Source organism: Octopus sinensis, linkage group LG16 (assembly GCF_006345805.1).
Source record: "Octopus sinensis linkage group LG16, ASM634580v1, whole genome shotgun sequence".
NCBI lineage: Eukaryota > Metazoa > Mollusca > Cephalopoda > Octopoda > Octopodidae > Octopus > Octopus sinensis.
The window spans coordinates 23,705,672-23,726,955 of NC_043012.1; the positions used below are offsets into that span (position 1 = coordinate 23,705,672).

A 21,284-nucleotide genomic window follows, 5' to 3' on the forward strand; every position below is an offset into this window, starting at 1 on the left:
CAAAATGGCAGAAATTCAAAAGATAGTGCTCATGAGAACTGCTCACATCCTATGTAAAATACTTTCTATGTAATCTCAAGTTTTAACACAAACATAATTTTTGTATGGTTTTTTAGACATTCACTAGTACAACACTAAGTACAAAACCAAATATATGGCACCCTAGGCATAACACCAACACAAACATCCAACCTGTTGTCTCTTGAGGTCTCTGGGTGAGACTTGGAGCCAACTTGTACAAATATAAACCAAAAGTCAAACATAGAACAATAATAATAATAATATTAATAGTTTCAAATTTAGGCCCCAGGGCAGCTACATGGACAAGAGGAGCTGGCTTTAGTTACCCTAGTAAATTTATTAGTCCTATATTTTATCAACTCTTGAGAAATGAAAGGCAAAGTTAACCTTGGCAATATTTGAAATCAGAAGACAAAGAATTAGAAGAAATACCATGAAGCGTTTATCCCTAATACTCTCACAATTCTACTAATCAACCAAAAGAGACTGACAGAATAAGTATGAGACTTTGTTGAACTAAATTGTTCAAGAGTCAGGTTTCAATTCCCAGACCAGCAGCATGCTGTGTTCTTCAGCAAAACACTTTCTTTCAAGTTGCTCCATTTCACTCATCTGCAAATGTGTAACCCTGCCATGGACTGGCATTCCATCCAGGGGAACGTTGGTCTCACTTCGCCAGGTACTGTTTCCTTGCCTTGACATTGCATGATAGCTGTAAACAGGTGTCACTGTCATGCAAGGGGTGTCCCTTGTTTCTATGTCTTCTGTGGAAACATGTCCGTTCAAAGGGAAATATTAGCTCGCTTGGAAATGGGTGATGGTTGGCATCAGGAAGAGCATCCAGCCGTAGAAAATTTGCCTCAAGACGTTCTGCCTGACCCATGTGGGCAGGAAAATTTAGATGTTAATACAATGATCACACACACACACACATTTACACATGTGTGCATGCACACACACACATGCATGTACACACACACAAACGCATGTACACACACACACACACACACACACACACAAGTCACTGAAGTATCATGGGTCACAGGGTGTATGAAATCTCCACTTGGCAATTAACTGTTATTCCAGTTACTTGTGTTTGAGTGTGCGTGTGTGTATATATATATTATATGTATATATATATACATGTATGAATGTGTGTGAGTGTGTTTGTGGATGCATGTAGAAATGGCATAAATGAATGCGTCTACTGGTGGTAGTTATGCAACATGCAAATACAAATGCCACTGTGTACATGTGTGTGTATATATATATGTTTGTTCATGTGTGTGTGTGTTTGTGTGTGAGTGGGAGTATGTTTATATATATACTCCCTACACACACATACACACACACAGAGTATAAACATGAAATTAATTTTATACATATAAAAAGGAAATTAAGTTGTAGGAAGACAATTTCTGGAAATATATTTGCCAGGATCAATACGGGAGAGAGAAGGTGAAGGGGGGTGGAAAGGAAGGAGATGACAAGACAAGAGTGGTAAGGAGAGGGACATAAGGATGGGAGAGAGGGTGAAAGGAGACGGAGATCCCATGAGAAAAGAAAGAAGAGAGTGGAGTGGGGGGAGGAATGAGAAAAAAAAGAAAGAAAGAAAGAAATTATTTAGAATTATCCTAAATTAAAAATAAGGATGTTTTATGATTTTTGATTTCATTAAACAAGAAGCAAAAATACTTCCAAGAACTGATGATATGCCGTTAATCTAGACTCCACCCTCTTCAATCCCTTACAAACAGACACATGCAAATTGCAAACACACACACACACACACATGTAGTTCTCTGTAAATCTAAGTCAAAGAGCAATCGTTGGCCAGATAAGATGCCAAATGTTTAATACCTAAGGCAAGTTACACTTAAAGTTTCTTGACCTCATCTCTGGATTATATTAATAATCCCATCTGGCTCATTACATTATTAATCCAGGATGATCATTATACATACATAAACACTTGTATACGTACGTACATACATACGCACATGTATGTATGGAAATATCTATCAATCCCATACACTTTTCTGCTTGAAAATGTTTGTAACATCTGCAGCAGGGTCTGTTTGTCCAAAGCTGCACTTGAGAGTCATACGAAATCTCATGACAGAATTTACTAATTGAAGAGATGGCCTTCTTTGGTATAGAAGTGGCAATCACCAGCATTGTGTGTGTGTGTAAGTATTTCTGTGTGGCAGAGTATACCAATACAGTAAATATCATTGTTTATTGAAACCTTGTATGTACTATTTACTGAAAATTATTTTAACGAAGTTGTATGTGGATAACTTATTTTTCATTAAGAAAGATTTTTTTTTTCCTTTTATTAATAATCATAGGAGTAACTAAAAAGATGGGGATTTTGTGTGCTGCCACTTATCAAATTGGTCGGAAATCAGGATTACATTGATGTAGACACACTAAAATAATAAATACAATTCTCTCTGGTTTGTTCTAGAAGAATTATAAGCACAATTCGAAACCAGTTTGGTTAGTGCCAATGTATGAAACTTTCAGCCCTTGTGTCACTCTGTTGCTTCTGCCAATTAATGAAACAAAAAAAAAACAAAAAAAAAACACAGGCAGCCTAATAGGTATAAGTATGTGACTGTGTGGTGAGAGACTGGCTTCCTAACCATGAGGTCTTGGGTTCAGTTCTACTATGCAACACCTTCCACTATAGCCCAAGGCCAATCTAGACTTTGTGAGTGGATTTGGTAGATGGAAACTGAAAGAAACCTGCTGTTTATATATATATGTGTATTTGTGTGTGTGTGCGTATGTGTGTGAGTGTGCGTATGACTGTGCGTGCATGTGTGTGTTATTGTATTTGACTCCCACCTCTACTACTCGACAACTAATGTTTGTTTGTTTATGTCCCTATAACTTTTCACTTTGGGAAAAAAAAGGCTGATATAATTAATAAGTACGAGTACTTAAGAAAATAAGTGCTGGGGAGGTCAATCCTGTTGACCCCAGCAAAAAAAAAACCCTTAAAGGTGTTACCCCTAAAATGGCTGTAAGTAAACAATGAAAAACACTAATTTGAGTTCTATTTTCCTGTTTTTATCACCAAACGTATTCAATTTTTATAAATATTTAATCAAATGTGACATAAAAGTTGAGTTTCTGAATAAATACATATTATCTTCCATAAATATTTAGACACAGAAAACGAATAATATAAACAATCACATACCAGTGGTTTCACAAAAAGTCAATAGTAGTTTCTTTGGGTAATTAACAATCCTTAGCCAAAATATTAATCTCTTCTGAATGAGACAATGACACTAGCCCACACCTGTTCTGGTCTTTTAGGATTCATCCCAACACAAGCTAACACCTTGGTTAATCATTCTAAGGAATATGCCTTTTTACTCTTGGCACAAGGCCTGAAATTTTGGGGAGGGGGCCATTCCATCACATTGACCCCAGTACGCAACTGGTACTTAATTTATCGACCCCAAGAGGATAAAAGGCAAAGTTGACCTCGGCGGAATTTGAACTCGGAATGTAAAGACAGACGAAATATCACTAAGCATTTCGCCCAACATGTTAACGTTTCTGCCAGCTCGCCATCTTACATATATATATATATATATATAATATACTATTGCACTAATATGATCCAACAATTGATGTGTACCTGCATGCCTTAAGGTAAAGGGGTTTTAGAGCATATATATAAATATACATATGGTCTAGAATCCCTTTACCTGAAGGTGTCCAGGTACACAGTAAAATCACAGGCATTGCACCAAAATTAGATTCATATTTATATTTATATATATATCATCATCATCATCATCATCGTCTAACGTCCGTTTTCCATGCTAGCATGAGTTAGACGGTTTGACTGGAGTATGGGAAGCCAGGAGGCTGCACCAGGCTCCAGTCTGATCTGGTGGTGTTTCTACAGCTGGATGCCCTTTCTAATGCCAACCACTCTGTGAGTGTAGTTGGTGCTTTTTACGTGCCGAGAAGGGTGGTAAGTTGATGTAAACAGGAAAAGTGCAACTCAAAATATAAATATATGTAGATATATCCATATGAGCCTTGCCAAAATGCAACCCATGTGACACCCAGGGTGGTTTATTTCTATATTTGTTATCAACTCTTTTATTAAAGCCTGTTCCTCTTTCCTGCCATTTCAGGATCTGTCGGGTAAGAAATTCTCTCTGCTGATCCTATCCCGGACAATGATTACAGGTAAAACCATGGAAAACAGCATGGTGCTTGTGCAATCTGAGCAAAAGTGTTATACACTGATTAACGGTAACACACCTACAATGTTGGGTGGAGGCATTTATGCAAGAGACCTACAGTTCAAGACAGTAACATCGAAGCAACTTACTTTCTCTTACACACACACACACACTCTCTCTCTCTCTCTCTCTCAATGATCAGGAACATCAAGCCCTCAAAGTGCATAACTGCAAAGGACGCCGGGCTGCAGGATCATTAGCATGCCGGGCAAAATGTTTAGTGGTATTTCATCTGTTCTTACATTCTGAGTTCTGCCAAGGTCAACCTTGCTTTCATCCTTAAATAATTATTTCATCAATTAAATAAGTAGCAGTTACGCACTGGGCTCAATGTAATCGACTTAATCCCTTTGCCTGTCCTTATTTGTCCCCTCTATGTTTAGACCCCTGTGGGCAATAAAGAAATAAATGCCTGTGAACATAGTGACCACTATAAGCCATCAAAAGAGTCTGTTTGAGCAAGCATAATCAGATGATGATGATAAAGAAATAGTTTGATAAATATTCTACAGAAATACTTGCCAATGCAGACTATCACTGTATTACCAAGTCTAGGAATTATATTTCAATGATGGACTCTTTAGATAAAAACAGCTTTATAAATATTGCAAAGAAATACATTTCTTGCCTGCTCCAATATTCCCCTATGTCATAAAGGTATTTGATCATCAATAACAATTTCACTTTTATTATTTGGCTTTCTATTCTTAATATATTATTCAAACGTTGTAAATTTTAGGGAATTTGCTGAGTGAGTGATTTAGTTGTTAAATCACTAACTCACCACTGTAGCCGCTGCCGCCGCCGCCACCGCCACCGCCACCGCCACCACCACCACCACCACCACCACCACAATAGAGATTTGCTTGTACATCTGTCTTGATACTTGTTGTTCTGTATTTTGTTTGCGTATTGTTGACATTAATGGACAGGCATTAAACAAGTTTCAATATGCTAAATTAGTCCAAGACAGATACTTTATTTATATTATTTACATTTGACAGATATTTATCCTCATCTTGATTGTTGTTAACACAATGTTTCAGCTGATATACCCTCCAGCTTTCTTCAGGTGTCTTGAGGAAATTTCAAACCTGGGTCCCTCATTCCTAAGGTATTTTTTGATGTTGTTGTTATTATTATTATTATTATTATTATTCAGGTCACTGCTTGGAATCGAACTCGGAATCTTGGGGTTAGTAGCCCACGCTCTTAACCACTACGCCAAAATTCCGAGTTCGATTCCAAGCAGTGACCTGAATAATAACAATTATAATAATAATAATAATAATAATAATAATAATAATAACAACATTGAAAAATACCTTAGGAACAAGAACTCATGTTCGAAATTCCTCAAGACACCTGAAGAAGGCTGGAGGGTATATCATCCGAAACATAGTGTTAACAACAAACAAGATGAGAACAAATATCCGCCAAAGGTAAATAATGTACATAATTCCTCATCTCTTAAATATAGAACTGCAAGACAGATACTATTACAAAATATAGCAGCCTTCAACTGTGATTCAATGCCATACATCAAACAAGCGACCACAGAAACTGGAGAAAAGAGGATGACTAACAAGAGATTGTTTATTGAAAGATGAAATCTAAACTTACAAACTTGCAGATGGTGAAATATTGAATATCTGCTGCTTTTGTAGACAGAAACAATATTGAAAATGAAGAATTTGTATGAAGTATAAACAGAAAGTGAGCAATTAATGATAAAATGAAGTTATTTTACGTACAGATAGTTTTAGGAAAACAAACAATGGAAATGAAGATGGACATAGCCAGAAGTGCAAAAGGTATTTGGTGACAGAAACAAAGAGGTTTCTACCAGCAGCTTTGGATAGAGGATTCAGTGCAAATTCATTTAAAGATATTTATCATCAAAGTCGACCTCTGAGTTCAAATTCCACCAAGGTTGACTTTGCCTTTCATCCTTTCGGGGTTGATAAATTAAGTACCAGTGACGCACTGGGGTTGATGTAATCGACGTAATCCGTTTGTCTGTACTTGTGTTTAGCCCCTTGTGGACAATAAAGAAATAGGTATTTATCATCCGGAAATGAAACCAATGTTGTCTTTGAGGAAAGAAAGCAAAGAATGGTATGGTACCTTCTTGATTTTTATCATCATTATTTTAAGATCTATGTCTCCATGCTTGAATGGGTCGGAGAAAGTTCACTGAGGCAGATTATTCACACCCAAATGCCCTTTCTGTCACTAACCTCATCTGTTTTCAGGCAAGGTTAACATTTTCCCCGTCACCAGACATGCTTTTTCAGAACAATCTGCATTAATGTACTCAAATGCTTGCATTTCATCTAATTATTTAAGTAAATTTAGTATTTACTCTTTTACTCTATTACTCTTTTACTTGTTTCAGTCATTTGACAGCAGCCATGCTGGAGCACCGCCTTTAGTCGAGCAAATCGACCCCGGGACTTATTCTTTGTAAGCCCAGGACTTATTCTATCGGTCTCTTTTGCTGAACCGCTATGTGACGGGGACGTAAATACACCAGCATCAGTTGTCAAGCGATGCTAGGGGGACAAACACAGACACACAAACACACACCAAATCCACTCACAAGGCATTGGTTGGCCCAGGGCTATAGCAAAAGAAACTTGCCCAAGATGCCACACAGTGGGACTGAACCCGGAACCATGTGGTTGATTAGCAAGCTACTTACCACACAGTCATTCCTTGTTGAATTTTTAGTATGTTAGCCAAAGTGATCACACCTGGTTTAGAAACATCAGCAATCAGAAAAGGCTTTGGAACCAATGGTTCCCAAGAATCAGTGTTGTATTTGTATTTGGAAATTTTCAAAACACAAACAGGAAGGATGAGAAAATGCAGATGGTATTGCTTGATAATGAAACAGGAAAATACCATTTATATATACAGGATGCAGTGAATATATTGGTGCCTAAATTATGCTAAAATGAAAATAACACTGATATCTAGTTTTAACAGATATAGTTACCAGAATTTCATAAAAATATCTTGAAATACTAAAGAGTAAATTTATTCAATAACAATAAGACTGCCATTGGCTTCAACCATGGCCCCCAGACGACTTTGGAATTTCCTGCAACTCTTCTGGATGGTATCCTTGTTTAAGTTGGTGAATGCTGCCATAATGCTTGCCTTCAGTTCATCTTTGGTGTTACAAGGAGTTTTGTTGGTCTTTTGTTCAACTGTGCCTCATACATAATAATCAAGGGGATTGCAGTCTGGGGAGTTAGGTAGCCAGATTTGATTTCAGGTGTGATGTGGTTGCAGAAATTGTCTGACAGCCATGACTCAGTTTTCCTGCTTGTGTGCTTGTAGTCAGACATAAGGTCTTCCAGCAGACACCCTCTTCACCAAGGGCAAACTCCTCCAGGCACTTGATGTAGAACTCCATGTTTAGTCTGAGGCCATGTGGGAAGATGAATGGAGGCATAACATCACCATCGCTAGTGATTACACCAAACTCTATGATGTTGACTGGATGTTTGCTTTTTATCACTCTTGGTACATGACCTCAGATTGACATCCGCACACACTGGTGTGAATGCCAAGCAGTACAGCATATCATTTCCAAATTCTTCGCAAAGCGAATTGCATCATGGTACTGTTTTTCACACAGATGGTACCCAACTGACCCTACTATACTGTGTAGTGAACAAAATCAAAAACAAACAATGCGCATACACGAAATAAAAAATATAAAATGGCGACAATTTACCCATTGCAACCCTATATATATATATATATATATATATATATATATATATATATATATTGACAAGTAAACCCCATCTTGAAAGCCTCAATATTTACATCAGTGTTTCAATTGGTTTGATATCCAGTCACCATTGAACAACTTAAAAGTAATAAAATAGATGTAAAATACTGAAAAGTAATTCTAAAGATGAGATTAATTATAAAAAGAAAAAAAATCAATCAATAATTATAATCTTATTAATAACAACAACAACTCATTTCTGACATTTCGACATTTAAAAAAAAAAAAATAAAAGCATTTTTGTTTTTTAATCATCATTGTTTGGCAAGAATAGTAATTTTGGCGGGAGGGGTCAAGTCAACTGGATTGACATCGGTTCTTGACTGGTACTTTTTTTTTAGTTTTTATTGACTTTGAAAGGATGAAAGGCAAAAACTGACCCCAAAAGGGTTTGGGCTGAGAATGTAATATGAAGCAGAAGAAATGCCACAAGACATCTTCTCCAACTTACTAATAATTCTGCAACTCACTGCCTTAAATAAACCTTTCTACTAAAAGTGCAGAGCCTGAAATTTGCGGGGAGGGGAAAAGTCGATTACATTGACCCCCAATGTTTCACTGATACTTAACCCTTTTTGTTACCAATCCGGCTGAAACCGGCTCTGGCTCTGTAGTACAAATGTCTTGTTTTCATAAGTTTGGAATTAAAATCTTCCACCAAACCTTAGTCACAATTTATGTTCCTAACACTAGCTGAATGATAACTAAGTTATTTTACTAAATTCTTTGTTATATTTAAAGTACTTGAAAGAAACACAGAGCATCTCAAAATAAATACAGTAACAAAAGGGTTAATGTATCGACCCAGAAAGGATGAAAGGCAAAGTCAACCTTGCTGGAATTTAAACTCACAACGTAGCTATGGGTGAAATAACTGCCTTAAATAACAATAATAATGAAAACAATTCTTTCTAATTTTGGCACAAGGTTAGCAATATTTACAAGAGAGAGAGAGACAGACAGACAGATAGAGGAGGTTAATCACATTGACCCAGTACACAACTGGTACTTTATTTTGTCCACGCTGAAAGGATGAAAGGCAAAGTTGATCTTAGAAGCATTTGATTTCAAAAGGAAAAAAAGTGGAAGAAACGCTGCTAAGTATTTCTGTCAGACATGCAAATGATAATAACGATGATGATGATGATTGTTTCTACCCTGAAAAATTATCATAACCATCTGGAACAGTTGGATACCAAGAAAGACTGTGTGTGAGTTCAAAAACAAAAATAATTCTCGCCATGGAAAAAAGCTCATATTTTTAGAAAGGTACATTTTTTTTCTGTATCAGGGCTTTTTTTTGTTAAAGCTTGACAATTAGTTTGAAGAAAAAGAAAAAAAAAAGAAGAAAAAAAAGAAACTACAAAAGCCAATCTTTATTTCATTCTGTACAATGAAGAAATAATCATAGGAACGAGAAGAACACACAAATGAAAGACAAGGGAAGAAGAATAATAATGATAATGATGATGATGATGAGGAGGAGGAGGAGGAGGAGGAGGAAGGGGAGGAGGAAGAGGTTATTAGTTCAAACTTTATGGAAGGTATATTTTTGGGTGCAATCCAATTAGAGCTAGAATCAAGTTGAACAGTTAGTGCACGGTGTATTCTATGGAAATGCAGTTTTGCTTTTATAGAAAATATGTATGACGAAGTTGACTGCTGTCTGGTGATGCAGAGAAGAAAGAGAGAAAGAGAGAAAGAAGGACATGTATGCAATTATCATCATCACCACTACCATAAACATCACTGCTATTACCACCATCATTAGTAGTTAAGACTAGCAATAATCCTTTCTAATTTTGGCAAAAGACCCAGAAATTTTGAGGGGAGGGGGCCAAGACCATTACATTGACTCCAGTCCTTGAGTGGCACTTATTTTACCGACCTTGGAAGAATGAAAGACAAAGATTACGCTGATGGAATCCAAACTCAGGGAGTAGTGACTTGGAAGAAATACCACTAGGCATTTTGTCCAATGCACTAATGATTCTGCAGCAGCAGCAGCAGGAGTAGGGCAAGGAATTTGCAGAATCATTAGAACATTGGACAATATGTCCCATGGTATATTTGTTCTGGTTCTTGATATCCCAAGTTCAAATCCAGCCGGGGATCAACGTTTTCTTACATCCTTTTGACAATGATAAACATAAAGCTTATCATTGTCCAGGGTCGGCAGAGAATTAATGGGATTGCCAGAGCATTTGAAAAAACAAATTATTCCCTTGTCCAATTCCTTTGATACTTCAATTTCCCACTCTCTCTCTAAATATATCTTGCTTAAACTGACCCCAATCCTAACTTTCCTGGCCCTACTTCCCCACAAACTCTCTCAGACTTTAATCCTCATTATCTTTTTAGCATATTACTTTCTCACCCAAGAATCTTAGCTTGGCATTTTCACCTTCCTTCTCTCTCTCTCCCTCTCTTTCTTTTCCCTTATGACACCCCACCTGTATCTTTTCTGTCTTACCCCTAGTCCTAGGTGTTTTCCATAACCCTGTAAGTATTTTTCATTTTTTGTCTCTGTTTGACACTTAATCCTTTGGTGTTCAGATTACTCTGTCAAATGTAATGCTTATTTATTCACCTTGTCTTGAATTAATCCTGCATTATCTCATAGCTTTAAGATGTATGTCTGTTTGAACCCTCACTGCTTGACAGTTGGTGTTGTTTTGTTTACATCCCTGAAATTTAGTGGTTTTGGCAATAGGGAGTGTTAGAACTAGACTTATTAAAAAAACAGAAGAACCGGAGCTGATTTTCTTGACTATGCCCTGCAAAGCAGAGCCCCAGAAGGGCTGCAGTCCAATGATTGAAACATGTAACAGAATAGAAGAAGAATGGTTTCAACGAATGTGAAGATTTGTTATTGCTGTAATGGATTTGCTCACAAGTCTGCCAATAAATTATAACTTGGAGTTAAAAAACAGCAACAACAATATGAAAATAACAAATTATAAACAAATTGTTTTATATTATTTCTTAGAAAAAAAAATCATTTCCAAAGTAAAACAAAAATTAAATTGACAATATAATTTGTACATCTGGAACCAAAGGAAATAAGGAGACCGGTTCTACTACATTTCTTCCCTCCATCTGCCATTTCAAACAGTATTTGCCTACTGGCCTAGAATACTGCCGAGATGACATACTTACTGAACAACAATGAAGAATGAAAGAAACTTCAAGAGAACCAGTGTAATTTCCAGGTGAGAACCAACAGATAAACTGACAAACACTGCAGAAGATTGAGGCGGAGGTGAATCTATGAGCATCAGCAATTTGTTGAAATAGAGAGAAAATCCAGTATACACATAAAAGAGAAACTGAGACATAGAGTTTCATGTGTGTGTGTGTGTGTGTGTATATCTGTATGTGTGTAAGTATGTCTGTGGCATAATATATATATATAAATACATACACACACACCCACATATATATATATACCCATATAATATATATATATATATATACTCATATATATATATAAATATATATATATACTCATATATATATATGTATATATATATATATATTTTCTTATATATATATATATTCATATATTATATTCTCATATATATATATGTATTCTTATATATATATTTTCTCATATATATATATATATATATATATATATATATATATATATATCAGATCGAAATCGATCAATGGAAATCGATCAATGGAAATTGCAGATGTGTTTTACCAGTGCCGGTGGCATGTAAGAGAACTTTCCGTTTCGCGACTGTTGCCAGCACCGCCCCGTTTCGTGTCCGTTGCCAGCTCGCCTGGCCCTCGTGCCGGTGGCAATAAAAAGCACCATCCGTTCGTGGCCGTTTGCCAGCTCTGTCTGGCACCAGTGCGGGTGGCACATAAAAAGCACCCACTACACTCACGGAGTGGTTGGCGTTAGGAAGGGCATCCAGCCGTAGAAACACTGCCAGATTTGACTGGGCCTGATGAAGCCTTCTGGCTTCACAGACCCCAGTAGAACCGTCCAACCCATGCTAGCATGGAAACGGATCTAAATGATGATGATGATGATGATGATATATATATATTATATATATATAATATATATATATATATATATTCTTATATATATATATATATTTTCTCATATATATATATATTTTCTCATATATATAATATATTTTCTCCATATATATATATATATTTTCTCATATATATATTATATTTTCTCATATATATATATATATATATATATATATATATATATATAGTTCTTATATATATATATATATATATATTCTCATATATATATATATATATTCTCATATATATATATATATATATTCTTATATATATATATATATATTCTATATATCTATATATATATTCTCATTATATATATATATATATATATATTATATATATATATATATATATATATATTCTCTCACAACATTCTTTTAAAAACTACTTTACATTCTAAGCCATGTCTTTTTTTTTTTTGTTCATGGCGTATGTGTTTTTTAATTCCTCTTTCTTTTACATTTTCTTGGAAATTGCACGTATCAGCTTCACTTATCCTCTGCCAATTAATGAAAGTAACCCACCTGCTTCAGTCTTGTTCCAAATACAAATAACTTCCTTGTTTTCGTTCTGTTGGTGTTTGTGTAGGTTTCGTTGTTTATTAGTATGGGTATTTTAGTTTTTGCCTAGATTTTTGTCAAGATTTAATTATTATTTACTATTATTATTATTATTATTATTATTATTATTTTTATTTTTTTTTTTTGGTATTTTAGCTTCCAAACTAAAAAAAAATAACAGAAACTCATGAAGACTTCTATGCTCTAATGTTCTTCACATTATAAATTAAACAAAAACATGTGGAAATACATACATACATACATACATATATATATATATATATATATATATATAATATATATATATATATATATATATATATATATATGTGTATATATAGATAGATAGATATATTTTTTATATATTTATATAAACATACAAAGAAACGTACATGCTTGTGTGTGTGCGTGTGTGTGTACATGCATGTGATAGTTTATAAAAATGAGTATGACTGTGTATATAATCATACAAAAAAAAATTCATATGTAAGGGTACATAAGCTGTATGTGTAGACAGAGGAAAACACACACAAACAATCATATATATATACACACACACACATATATATATATATATATATATATATACATGCACACACATAAGTACATAGGTACACGCATTTACATTTATATGTGTGTGTGTGTGTGTGTGTGTGTGTATGTATAGATATATATGTATATATGTATGTGTGTGTGTTCATGTGTATGTGAAATACATATTCTTTCGGATGCTTAGCATTGCATCTCTCATTTTTTTCTGATACTTTTTCTTTTTTCCATTTTATTTTTCTCATTTAATACAATGTGCTTCGATGTATTTGTTGCATCATTTTTTTTTTTTACTTTCAGACTCCTTTCAAAAGACATCTAGAAAACTCTCACTGCATTTTTAAGCCAAAAACTGGTGGAAAGTTTAATAATGTTGAAGAAAAAAAAAAAAAAATCTTTAAAATATCTAACAAAATAATAAATACATAAAATCATTCTATACATATTTGAGAGGAAACTAATTCACATTGTTATTATAGGTTCATTTATTCATTAATTTTAAATTCATTATTTCGTTGAGTGGAAATATCAAATATGCAGAAGCCACACTGCGCAAGAAATGCAGAGAAGGGTAGTTCAGTCCAACTCATTGCTTCACAAGAACCAATTCTGCAGACAGGGCAAGGAATTGGGTTTGAAAGAAGCAAGCATTTACATGGCCACAGTCTCTGGCTGAGATTGATAATAATAATCATAATCTTTTCTATTATAGGCACAAGGCCTGGAATTTATGGGGAGGGAGATAATAGATTACATTGACCTCAGTACGTGACTGGTACTTAATTTATCAACTGCAAGAGAAACAAAGCTGAACTCGACCTCAGCGGAGTTTGAACTCAGAATGTAGCTGCAGATGAAATGAAATACTGCTAAGCATTCTGCCTGGTGTGCTAACCATTCTGCCAGCTCACTGCAGCAATAACAACAACAACAACAAGACTGTAGAGACAGAAGTGTGACCTTATAGTGCGGTAAAGATGATTGCTTTTAAATCACATGGTTCCGGGATCAGTCCCAATGTGTGATGCCTAGAGCAACCGCAAGCGTCATCTACTGAAAGCCCCAGGTCAACCAAAGAATTATGAGTGAATTTGCTAGACAGAAACTGAAAGAAGCCCATTTGCGTGTGAGTTTGCATATCTTTATGTGCATGTCTTTGTGTCTACTCCTCACCACCACTTGACAACCAGTGTTGGTTTGTTCACATCTCTGTAACTCAGTTGTTTGGCAAAAGAGATCAATACAATAAGTAGAAGGCTTTAAAAAAATAAGTTCTGAGAGTGAGGCTTTCAACTACGGTCCTAAAAGGTGGAGTTCAAGTATGGCTGCAGTCAAATGACTGAAATGAGTAGAATATATTATGGTAGTCGCCTGCAGTAAAAGAAAAACGGTTCTGCAATTACTTGCTGAACAACGTGAACAAATGATTCTGTTTATAGTGATCAAGTGTATCATCATCATCATCATCATTGTTGTTTAACGTCCGCTTTCCATGCTAGCATGAGTTGGACGATTTTGACTGAGGGCTGGTGAACCAGATGGCTGCACCAGGCCCCAATCTTGATCTGGTAGAGTTTCTACAGCTGGATGCCCTTCCTACAGCCAACCACTCCGAGAGTGTAGTGGGTGCTTTTTACGTGCCACCGGCACGGGGCTAGTCAGGTGGTAGTGGCAATGACCTCACTTGAATCTTTTTACACATGCCACCGGCACAGGTGCCAGTAAGGCGACGTTGGTAACGATCACGCTCGAATGGTGCCCTTCTACGTGCCACTGGCACAGAAGCCAGTTAGTTGCTCTGGCAACGATCATGTTCGGATAGTACTCTTGGCACCCTACTAGCACAGGCACAAGTGCCAGTAAGGTCACGCAGGTAACGATCACACTCGAATGGTGCCCTTTTATGTGTTGTACATTAGATCATCCCCTTCCATCAAATCAAGGTTGTCTCAAAAAAGGAACATGATGTACCACACATCAGGTGTCTAAATGATTGCAGAGCAATATGAGATCAAGTCTCTTGCTCAAGATCACAATGCACCATTTGGTCTACAAATTGAAGTCATGACCTCAAGATTGTAAGTGCAACTGCCTACCCACTAGGCCATACACCCCCCATATATATATATATATGGGTAACATAGTTTGCATGGAGCATTATCTAATAGAGATGAATATTTCTAATTTTTTTTTTAAAGCCAAAACAATGTTAGTTGGTGGTTTGTACTTTTGGGTATTTTGGGGTTACAACCCCTTCCTCAGGAAAATTTTAGAAATTTTGTCTTGTGAACTGATTTTTCCAGTCTGTAATGTGTGCATGTATATGCAGAGGGTGTTTTGGTTTAAACCCGGGGTTTGCTTTTTAAATATAATTAATGAGCATCACTGGGGACATTAATCTCTGAAACAATATTCATAAATACCATTTATTATATTAATTATGAATTCCATGTGGTCAAACAAAGAAAAGTAAAATGTTTGATGAAATGCAATTAATAACACAGGGGTGGGTGCGGAGGATGGGGATACAAGGTTTTATTTTAAAGTGTTCAGAGTAACAGAGACTAGGACAAATTCCAAACAAGAAGTACAGGAATAGTTGCTGCTTTGGGGCAAGAAAATTAACATTTATTCAGAGCATGATAATATTAGAAACTATTTTACAATGCCATTCTAAAAATATGCAAAAAAAAGAAAGAAAGAAAGAAAGAAGAGAGTAATTATTACCGAAAGGCAGATGTACAGTTTCAGAAGACTATCAATGTTTCATTTATCATACTCACACAGGAACACACACACACACAATTCTACAAATTCATATTTGTCTACAGTTAAAGACCTCATCTGACTGATGTTTCTTTCCTATTTTTTTCCTTTTTTTTTGCATTCAATTCCAGATAGCTACAGCAATTATGAATACGCCCCTTCAGAATAGGAATCTTTCCATTTGTTGTTAAATTTCTTTTAAAATATTTATACAGACAGAAAATACCAATAACATAATTGCAGTCTCATTCTAAAAAAAAAGAAAAAAAAAAAAAGAAAAGTTTATGCTAAGTGAGTTTCAATGATATGTGTGAAGAATCTATGACACTAAACACTTCCACCAGTTCATCTTGTTAACCCGTTTTTGTGACGATCACACTCCTCAGAATAAGTCTCCATGGGCTATCATCATCCTAATAATCCGTCATCATCATCATGAATGTCGACTTTTTTCTAGGCCAGATGCCTTTTATGTGATCGACCTGTTCCTGCTTCCAAGCAAGGTAATATTTCCCAATGGCCAGACATTTTCCCCATGAAAGACTAGAAAAAATTCAGTGACATTTGGACATGCCTCTTCTGTTATAGCTCTCGAATGATCAAAGCCTAGTGAGGAAATTGATTGACATAAACTGAAAGCTCATCATATGTGTGTGTGTGTATATATATATATATATATATATATATATATCATCTTCGTTTAACGTCCACTTTCCATGCTAGCATGGGTTGGACAATTTGACTGAGGACTGGCAAACCAGATGGCTGCACCAGTCTCCAATCTGATCTGGCAGAGTTTCTACAGCTGGATGCCCATCCTAATGCCAACAACTCTGAGAGTGTAGTGGGTGCTTTTATGTGCTGCCAGCACAAGGACCAGTCAGGCGGTACTGGCAACGGCCACGCACAAATGGTGTTTTTTACGTGCCACCAGCACGGAAGCCTGTCAGCGGCTCTGGCAGTGATCACGCTCGGATAGTGCTCTTAGCACTCCACTGACACGGGTGCCAGTCATTGAATTTGCGAATTTGATTTGATTTTGATTTCACTTGCAGGTCTTCGCAAGCAGAGATTACTGTCCACTGAAGGAAAGGTATGCATAAGTGAGCTGGTTACACCCCTGGCATAGGCCACGGGTTATGGTCTCACTTGGCTTGCCAGGACTTCTCCCGCACTGCATATTTCCAAAGGTCTTGATATATATATATATATATATATATATATATAAATTAGAAAAAAAAACACCTTTTATCAATTCAAAATGAACAGTTAAATTACATATAATACAAATATAAAATTAAAATAACAATAATATACTGATGATTAAGTAAATTGAAAAAAAATAATAAAAATGTATATATTTGGTATTTTATTCTATTTTCTTTTTGCAATTTACTTAATCATCGGTATATTATTGTTATTTTAATTTTATATTTCTACTATATGTAATTTTCTAGATGGTGTAATTTAATTGTTCATTTTGAATTGATAAAAGGTGGTTGTTTCTAATTTATATATATATATATATATTGTGAGCATGTGTATGTATGTTTGTGTTAGTCCCCAATCACCACTTGGCAACTGCTGTTGGGTTACGTCACTATAACTTAGAGGTTCAGCAAAGAGATTCCAATGGAATTAATAACAAATGTAAGAACTAAGTATTGGGGTCCATCTGTTCAGCCAAATCCTTCAAGGTAGTGCTCCAGCATGGTCACAGTCCAGTGGCTGAAACAAGTTGTTATAAAAAGTAGAAAAGCTTTGTTATGATGCATTTTATGATAATGGTTATTTGTAGAGGTCGTGTAAAAGAGAATGGTAAGAAGAGAGACTGAGAGAATGGAATAATACTAAGCAGAAGGGAGAAAGAGGCAAAGGGGGGAATAAAGAAGATGGGAAGGAAGAAAGTGAGAAGCTGTGTGGGGGAGAAAAAGAGAGAAGATGAAGTGAATTGAGTAAGTAAGAGATGCAAAGAATGAGAAAAGTATGGTTTGAGAAATCAAGAATTAGGGAGATAAATTTGAAGTTGAAAAGCAAAACACACACACACACAAAGAATTTAAAAGAAAGATAGACAGAGCTAGTATTAGATAGAGAGAAAATATGTTCCTTCTTTAGAATTTGCAATCATTTTCGTCTTTATTATGATGAAATGGTAAATGCCCAGAGGGTGACATCACATGATCAAACTCCTCCATATACACACACAGAATTATGGCAAGAACAAAACTAGCCAAGTTATTAATTCATTTTGGTGCTATTGTGCTGGAACTAATTCTTCAATTTCTTTTTGTCAAGGTCCTCAAAATAAGGAGGGAGGGAACTGGCTCACTGGTATTTCAGAAATCAAGAACAGTGACCAAATTAACCAAATTCAGTTGTTATCAGTCTGAGATGGTTTTGTTGTTTGTTGTTTGTTTGCAGCAAAGTGCAATCTTTTGCAATGTAATGCACCAACTATGCATAGAAACTGTTAACAGATGCTGCTGTTGCTGTTGAGCATAGCGGTCTTCGTCCAGTGGGAGAAGTTCGAAACGTGGTCCTTTGCTATTCGTAAGACCTGCAGAAGAGAAAGCAGGTCAACCGCCAACACCGAGAGCATCGACGGATGGATGAATGTGCATCCAGGCTCAGTGGTTGCATAGGAAGTCGGAGACAAGAAACAGAAAGAATGAGTGCCTCACATAAGCTGATTATGATATATAATGGGCATTTCTATCTATGAGGACGATGGGTGCCACTGAAAAGTTCCTGGCTTTGGGTAAAAGAAAATACAGGAGGATCAGTTAATCATGTTTTTATCCAACATATTTCCCTCTCAGATTCACACACTTATTGCAGAGGTCCTTCAGTTCTTCTAAGCCCTGTAAATGAACTCGGAAGACTGGGTCACTAACCAGGCCTTTCACAATACCCTTAAAGCCAACAACTTTTCAACACCCACATATAATCATCATCATTGTTTAACGTCCCTTTTCCATGCTGGTATGGGTTGGATGGTTCAACTGGGGTCTGGGAAGCCAGGAGGCTGCACCGGGATTCAGTCTGATCTGGTAGTGTTTCTACAGCTAGATGCCCTTCCTAACGCCAACCACTCTGAGAGTATAGTGGGTGCTTTTTTACGTGCCACTGGTACAGGGGCCAGAGGAGGCTGGCAACAACCATGATCAGTTGGTGCTTTTTATGTCCCACCTGCACAGATCTCTATCTATATCTACATATATAAACATATATCTATATAGATAAATATCCCTGGTCAGTCAATACACTTCTGGAATTGTGAAGTTAGATATTTAGCCTCAATCAGAGGCATAAGTAGGTGTGAGTGTTTAAGAAACTTGCTTTGCAACCAAGTGGTTCCAGGTTCAGACCCACTCTGTGGTAACTTTGGCAGATGTCTTCTTCTATAACCCTAGGCCAATTATTGCCTTGTGAAGCAATTTTGTTGACATAAAGTGTGCAAAAGCTTGTGTGTGTGTGCATGTTTGTGTGTGTGTGTGCAGCATGCGTGTGACTTTGTTACACCCCCCCACTGCTTAATAACAGGTGTTAGTTTGTTTACATCCTTGTAACTTAGGGGTTCGACAAAAGAGAGCAACTGCAAAATGACAAGATTTAAAAAAAAAGTCACTAAAACTATTACAGGAGGTGCCTCAACATGGCCACAGCCTAATAACTGAAACAAGCAAATACCAAAAGATAATATCATGGACAGACAGACAGACAGATGGAATCACACACACACATATACAAAGCCTCATACGAGGTGAAAACATGCATATTAAATCTTTAACAAAACCTAAAGTCAATGTATAGTCTTAGACATAATTAAAAGGAAAATAATTTGTAAGAAATTTTCATCTTGGTAATATTTTCTCGTTAATATGATGTGTAATCATGGAAAATGGAAATATTTTGTTGTTTTTATTTTCCCCATTTTTTTTTTTGTTTTCTTCTGTTGTTTGTTCTTGCTTATTCTTATCCTCTGAAACTGTGAATTGAAGCCAGAATAATAAATCGTCAACATTTTTATATTGAATAATAATAATAATAATAATAATAATAATAATAATAATAACAATAATAATAATAATGATAGCGATAATAACAATAATACATTGGAAAACTTCTCGCTTATTGTACTGTAAACAGGTAACAATGGACACACATTCCAAATCCTCAGTGTCACTCACAATTAAATACATTTACGAATACTGGCAATTACTGAAAAGCTACGTTGCTAGCCCCGAGGACTTCTCAGCAATGCTTACATCTCGTGTAAGAGAAAAGAACAGAATTTGAAAAGAAGGGTATGATTCACATGCTCGGCATACTGATTAGCAGCAGGATTGGGTTGTTGCTTGTCTTCCGGTGAATGCTGTGACTCGCAGGCAATGCCACATCCCATTTTCGTGAAGGATCATTTCTTAAGACATGGAAGGAAAGCCTTGCCGTTGTTATATACATTAAACAGAACACTAATTGGTAGAAATAACACTAATGCATATATCTTCACCTACACTTGAAGGTCACTGATTTCAACGGACAGTTATTATCAATTTGTACTAATGTGTATATCAAATTTTGCCTTATGCTACTACTACTACTACTGCTACTGTTACCACTGTTATTACTACGAATAATAATGCATAACATGAAGAACAACAATATAGCTGTTGTTGTTATTATTATTATTATTATTATTATTATACAGGAAATACAGAACTAAAGTTGGTTGACTACAATACAATATCAATGAAACTTACGAGAGTTTTAATTGTTAAAATGATATCATTTGATAACGATGTAACAAGTCTAATGTGAAACAAATTCTTGAATAGGTATGGCCGAGTGGTCGAGAAGTTTACTTCTCAAACAGGTAGTTTGGGGTTCAGTCCCACGACACAGCACCTTGCACAAGAATATTCAAATGCAACACCACTGCATTGTGTGTAAATTTCATAGAAAGAAACTGCAAGAAGCCCATTATTTATATATACTCATCATCATCATCAGTTAATGTCCATATACTATTCTGGCATCAGTTTAACAGTTTTACTCCGGTGTCTGATTTGGCATGGGTTTATGGCTAGAAATCCCTCCTAATACCAGAAAATTAAAATAGAATGACCTGACGTCTGTTTTCCGTGCTAACACGGGTTGGACGGTTCGACTGGGGCCTGGGAAACCAGGAGGCTTCACCAGGCTCCAGTCTGATCTGGCAGTGTTTCTACAGCTGGATGC

The 21,284-nt window shown here is 36.0% G+C and overlaps 1 protein-coding gene across 1 annotated transcript in view; it reads right to left on the bottom strand.

The window, feature by feature from the left end:
- LOC118766635 overlaps window positions 1-21,284 on the bottom strand; it is a 728,994-nt gene that overhangs the window by 297,460 nt on the left and 410,250 nt on the right. The gene's annotated exons all lie outside the window — the stretch shown is intronic.